This window comes from Ziziphus jujuba, chromosome 1 (assembly GCF_031755915.1).
Source record: "Ziziphus jujuba cultivar Dongzao chromosome 1, ASM3175591v1".
Classification (NCBI taxonomy): Eukaryota; Viridiplantae; Streptophyta; class Magnoliopsida; order Rosales; family Rhamnaceae; genus Ziziphus; species Ziziphus jujuba.
This window is the reverse complement of record NC_083379.1, coordinates 7,689,334-7,696,490: the sequence shown is the minus strand read 5'-3', so window position 1 is coordinate 7,696,490 and position 7,157 is coordinate 7,689,334.

Genomic DNA, 7,157 nt, shown 5'->3' with positions numbered 1-7,157 from the left:
TCAGTGTCTTCATAGATTAGAACAACCTCTTTCCATCCATATGCTTCAACAATGGAAGTCAGAGCTTTCACTTGTAAGGAATCATCTTGGGCTGTCCGAACGAAAAATGGGTTCTGGATTGGAGACAATGAAAGGCTTGTAGCTGAAAATGAAACTATGGGAATCTGAGCTCTATTTCCAAGATCTATCGGAAACTTCGTTTCTGTTGAAGTTTGGAGCCCTATTATAGCCTGCACTTGATGATTGTTCATCAATTCTAAAGCTGCACAAACCATACAAATTATGCATTTTATATGTCTGAAAATAGCGGGCGCTCGCACACACACACACACACACACATAAATTTGTGAACTTGTTAAATGAAATCTTGCAGGCTTCATAAAAATGTAAAGGTTATAGTTACCTGCTGATGCTGCCTTAACAACATCTTTCCCAGAACCCTTCACTAAAGGAACGAGCTTCGTACGATAAATAGCCTTTCTAGCGTAGAAGACAGAGAGCGCCATGGATATGTAACCATTTGCTATCTTCCCCACCGAAGAAACCTGTTGTAACAGTGCCTAGGTAGCTGCATATGGAGTTGTTGTCAGCTGACCAAGTCATTAGAATATTTGTTATGCAGTTAGTTGACCAAGTCTTTAGGATATTTGTTATTATTTATGCTGTTATGCTGTTTTACTTGTTAATAGCTAGAAATTAGGAAGCTGTTAGTCATGCCTTGTGTTTAGGAAATATTTTTTGTTTTTCTGTTAAAGGTTAGCTCTATATAAAGTGTAGTGCAGTGAATAAAAAAATATATATTCTGGTCTTCAATTTTTTGGTGTCTTATAACTACAAATTGGTATCAGAGCAATTTTTCTTGAGGGATCTGTGAGCTAAGCCATCTCTTGAGGGATCTGTGAGTTAAGTGAATCTAAACACAAACCAAAACCGGTAACTTGAAAGACCAGAAACACAAAAACCTTCAGAAATGGAAGCTGAAACAACGTTTTCTCATATTGCTCCACCAATTTTTGATGGTGATAACTATCAGGCTTGGGCTATTAAAATGATGGTCCATCTTGAGGCATTAGATCTTTGGGAGGCTGTAGAGGAGGACTATGACGTTCTACCATTGCCAGAAAATCCAACGATAGTACAACTAAAGACTCACAAAGAGAGGAAGACAAAGAAGTCCAAAGCTAAAGCATGTCTATTCTCTGCTGTTTCAAGCACCATATTTACAAGAATCATGAATCTACAGACAGCAAAGGCTATTTGGGATTATCTCAGAAGCGAATACCAAGGCAATGAAAGAACCAAAAACATGAAAGTGCTTAACTTGATCAGGGAGTTTGAAATGCTGAAAATGAAGGAGACAGAAACCATCAAAGACTACTCTAACAAGTTGCTGGGCATAGTAAACAAGGTGAGGTTGCTGGGTAAGGATTTTTCTGATGAACGAATTGTACAAAAAATTCTTGTGACTTTGCCTGAAAAGTACGAATCTAAAATTTCTTCATTAGAAGAATCTAAGGATTTGTCAAGTATATCCTTGGCAGAATTAGTAAATGCATTGCAGGCCCAAGAGCAAAGGCGAATGATGAGAAAAGAAGAATCTGTAGAGGGTGCTTTTCAAGCAAAGGCACAAAATTCAGGAGGAGGCAAAGACAAGAAGGACAGCAAGAAGAAGTACAGCAAGAAAACTGAATACAATGACAAAAAGGATGTGGTAACATATCCACCTTGCCCATACTGTAAAAAAACTAACCACCCACAAAGGAAGTGTTGGTGGAGACCAGATGTCAAGTGCAGGAAATGTGGTCAGATTGGGCACATGGAGAGAATCTGTAAGTCACAACAACATGAAGGAAAAGCAAATACTGCTGTTGAGCAACATCAAGAGGAGCAGCTATTTGTTGCAACTTGTTTTGCAGCAAGCAACAGTTCTAGTGATTCTTGGCTGATTGATAGTGGTTGCACACATCACATGACTAATGATCTAGAGCTTTTCAAAGAACTCAACAAAACTGAAATTTCCGAAGTAAAAATTGGAAATGGGGAATACATCTCAGTCAAAGGCAAAGGAACTGTAGCTTTAGAAAGCTTATCAGGTTTGAAGTATATTACTGATGTTTTATATGTGCCTGATATTGACCAAAACCTACTTAGTGTTGGACAGCTGATTGAGAAGGGCTTCAAAGTTATATTTGAAGACAAATGGTGCAGGATTAAAGATGCAGAAGGAAGAGACGCTTTTAAGGTGAAAATGAGAGCAAAAAGCTTTGCTCTAAATCTGATGGAGGGGGAGCAGATAGCATTTCCAAGCAATGCAAGCAATGCGGAATTGTGGCACAAAAGGCTTGGGTATTTTCATCATGCTGGACTTCTATACATGCAGAATCACAAAATGGTAAAAGGAGTACCATTACTGGAAGACAAACTTTCTGATTGTGTGGCTTGCCAATATGGAAAGCAAGTCAGAAGATCCTTTCCTCAAACTGCATGGAGAGCAACACGCAAACTTCAACTGGTACATACAGATGTTGGAGGACCTCTAAAAACATCTTCCTTAAATGGCAGTAAATATTATATTGTATTTATTGATGATTGCACCAGATTTTGTTGGATTTATTTTCTTAAATTTAAATCTGAAGTTGCTAATGTTTTTTTGGAAATATAAAACTTGGGTGGAGAATCAAAGTGGTTACAGGTTGCAAACAATTAGATCAGACAATGGAAAGGAATACACTTGTGATAGTTTCAAAAATTTCTGTGATGAAGCTGGCGTTGAGCACCAGTTTACAGCACCGTATACTCCGCAGCAGAACGGTGTAAGTGAAAGAAAAAATAGAAGTATTATGGAAATGACAAGGTGTTTGCTGCATGAAAAGGAATTGCCAAAGAACCTGTGGGCGGAGGCTGCAAATACTGCAGTTTATCTGTTGAATCTATTGCCAACCAGAGTTCTACAGAAAAGAACTCCATTTGAAGCTTGGTTTGGTTACAAACCAGACCTGCAATATTTAAGAACTTTTGGTTGTCTTTGTTTTGCTCATGTGCCACAGGTGAAAAGAGAGAAACTCGATAAAAAGGCGGAATCGGGAGTTTTTATTGGATATAGTAAAGCATCCAAGGCTTACAGAATTTTCCAACCACAAAGTGGAAAAATTCTTGTAAGTAGAGATGTCACATTCATGGAAGATAGACAATGGAACTGGGAGGAGTCAGTAAAGGAGCAGCGGTCTGAAATTCAACAAAATATGGATGATAACATAGATGATGAACCAATTAGAGGTACAAGGTTATTATCTGATATTTATGAAAGATGTAATATTGCTGTGTTTGAGCCTACAGAGTTTAAAGAAGCTGAAAAGGATGTTAAGTGGATCGAAGCAATGGAAGAAGAGCTTAAGATGATTGAGAAGAATGACACATGGGAGTTGGTGGATAGACCTCAACATAGAAAGGTCATTGGAGTCAAGTGGGTTTACAGAACCAAATTTAATGCAGATGGTTCTGTAAATAAACACAAAGCCAGATTAGTTGTGAAAGGGTATAGTCAAGTGTTTGGAGTAGATTTTTCAAAAACCTTTGCTCCAGTAGCACGCTTGGATACAATCAGAATGTTACTTGCTTTGGCTGCACAAAAGGCATGGAAGATTTACCAGTTGGATGTTAAATCTGCTTTTTTAAATGGTTATCTTCAAGATGAAATTTATGTAGAGCAGCCTGAAGGATTTCAAGTCAAGGGACAGGAGGAGAAGGTCTACTTATTGAAGAAGGCATTATACGGTCTTAAACAGGCTCCTAGGGCCTGGTACAGCAGGATCAATGAATATCTTCAAAGCCTTGGTTTTGTTAGAAGTCCAAGTGAAGCTACGTTATACATAAAAAAAACAGATGCTAACTTAATTATAGTTTCTGTTTATGTTGATGATCTTCTTGTAACATGAAGCAATGAGATGCTGGTGAAAGAATTTAAAGCCAAAATGCTTGAAGCATTTGAGATGACAGACCTTGGCTTAATGTCCTATTTTCGAGGAATGGAGGTAAAGCAAGACCATCATGGAGTCTTCATAAGCCAAAAGAAGTATGCAAAGGAAATACTCAAGAAATTCCATATGGAAGATTGCAAAAGCACTAGCACACCCATGAATCAAAAGGAGAAATTTAGCAAAGAGGATGGAGCTGAAAAAGTTGATGAACGCTTATACATGAGTCTGATTGGTTGCTTGATGTATCTTACAGCTACCAGACCAGACATAATGTTTGCAGTAAGTTTGCTCTCAAGATTTATGCATTGTGCTAGTGAAATGCATTTTCAGGCTGCCAAACGAATTGTAAGATATTTCAAGGGCACAACAAATTATGGAATTAAATATTCTAGCTGTCACTCTTTTAAGCTTCATGGTTATTCTGATAGTGACTGGGCAGGTTCTATAGATGACATGAGAAGCACAACAGGTTTTTGTTTCAGTTTTGGATCAGGAATTTTTTCATGGAGCTCAAAAAAGCAAGATGTGATAGCTCAAAGTACAGCGGAGGCAGAGTATGTTGCAGCAAACGCTACAGTGAATCAAGCAATTTGGATCAGGAAAATACTAGCAGATTTACACATGAACCAAACTGAGCCAACAGAAATTTATGTAGATAACCAAGCTGCCATTGCAATTTCAAATGATCCTATTTTTCATGGAAGGACAAAGCATTTCAAGATCAAGCTATATCATTTGAGAGAAGAACAGAAGGCTGGTGAAGTTAAACTTGTTTATTGTAAGACTGAGAACCAAATTGCAGATGTGCTTACCAAGGCTTTTCCAAAAGCAAGATTCGAAGTTCTGAGAAACAAACTAAGTCTATGCAGCTATTAGGCAAGGAGGAGAAATTGTTGTAACAGTGCCTAGGTAGCTGCATATGGAGTTGTTGTCAGCTGACCAAGTCATTAGAATATTTGTTATGCAGTTAGCTGACCAAGTCTTTAGGATATTTGTTATTATTTATGCTGTTATGCTGTTTTACTTGTTAATAGCTAGAAATTAGGAAGCTGTTAGTCATGCCTTGTGTTTAGGAAATATTTTTTGTTTTTCTGTTAAAGGTTAGCTCTATATAAAGTGTAGTGCAGTGAATAAAAAAAATATATATTCTGGTCTTCAATTTTTTGGTGTCTTATAACTACAAAACCAATTCAAGAACCACTCCAAATTCTACCCTTTGCAGCTTTGGTTCTATGCTTCCATTTTCAACTGTATTTACACAGACAACCATAACAAAAAATAAGACCAACAACATTTTGCGAATTTTGTTGTCCATGTTTGGCTGAGGATCTTGAAAACAAGAATTTCCTCTGTCTTAGGCACTCTATTTATTTATCTGGAATATGAGTAAGACAATGTGTTCTACGTCTATAGCACCTTCGAGGAAAGACATTTTGTACGGAAGAAATATGGGTCAATTTCACTCTAATACTTAACTTTCAGGTCTTTAGTTAGATTTTCCATTTTTTTTATTTTGTTATAATTTGAGTTTTATTTAACTTTTTGCCTATAAAGTTTAATAATTATTGTAAATTAAAATATAAAATATTAAAATGCAATTGAAAAAAATCAAGCCAATTTTCTTTTTTGACTGCATAAAAGAAAGTCAAGCTTGTAACTCAAGACCTCATTATGATTATTATGTTGATAATTATTGAAACCTACAATACCCAAACGGATTCTTAAAATCCTTATACATCTCATTTTCAATGAAAGCACAAGGTGTTTGCGATGGAAGCAAAAACTTTGTAAAGTCACAAACCACTCATTATACACAAATACTTTATTTTGTCATCATATGTACATATGTTGCACGTGATTATTGAAATGGACGGGCAAAAAGTTGCAAAGAAGGACACAGAATTAATGGTCTTTCTCCTTATTGATATTTTGATAGTCCAATAATATTTATTTCATTTGAAATTCGCACAAAGACCTCTTTTATTATATTTATCATCATTATTTTCTGCTAACTTTGATTTTTTATTTTATTTTTATATATAAGGATACTGGTGAGGGGGACATGTTGAAGGTGTTGAGGATGTCTCAGCAAACAACTAAAATAAAAATGACATTCACCAAAAAAAAATAATAAAAAAAAAGCTAAAATAAAAATGACATAAGGAAGGCCAATAATACTGAGAATTAATAAATGTTTTAGGAACAATTTGCACGCCAAAAGGCTGAAAAGTCCAATTGGTCTCGCCAGAAGTGGACGAATTGAAAGAGTCCACACGGTTTTCATAACACTTTCTCTTCATGAGGACACTGACACGGGCATGGCATGTTATCAGTGAAAGACACCGAGAGAGTACCGGAGTCATTATTTCACGATTCTCCAAATTCCACATTTTAACTTTTTCAAATTTTTATTTCATTCAAGTTTTAAAATATTTTAGTCTGGTTATTATCATATATCTCATTTTTTTGTGAAATGTTTACATCGAATGAATACTTTTTATTCAAACACTTGTTTTTTTTCCTAGCTTTTATTGTTTTTTTTTTTTTAAATATACATAAGTTAAATATTTGAGAAAATTTTCTACCATAGCCCTGATTGAATTTAGAATTTGGCAGTTATATGCACCATTTGTCCTTGTAATATCCGGCTGTTATAAAGAAGACTTTCAACCCCTTAATTTGATTAACTGAGATTTGATAAAAGAAAAGTGCATTAGTCGTTAATACATTGTAATTGAATAAGTTATTAGGATTATGGCAGAACTAAAGACCAAAGAAAAAAAGAAGAATGCACCAAAAGTTAGTAGTCGTTTTTTGTTGTAAGTGAATGCAACAAAAAGATCCGGACGTAACAAATAATGAAACAATTCATATATTGACAATTTGTGTCAAAAAAAAATCCAATAAATGTTGTTTTTTTTTTTAAAAAAAAAAGTCCAATAAATGTAGTCGTTGTGATCTGCCCCCATAAAAAAAAAAAAAAAAAAAAAAAGTAGTCCTTGTACGTTTGTCCCTTTTTAACAACTTTCTTTACATTAAAGAACCGTTTCTCTAATTTTGTACAATTTTTTTAATAGATTGCGTTTTCTCTTCAAAATATTGTGCAGAGTTACTAGGAATATATACTTTAAAACTTTAATTTATATATATATATATATATATGTTCTATTAACTTTCTGT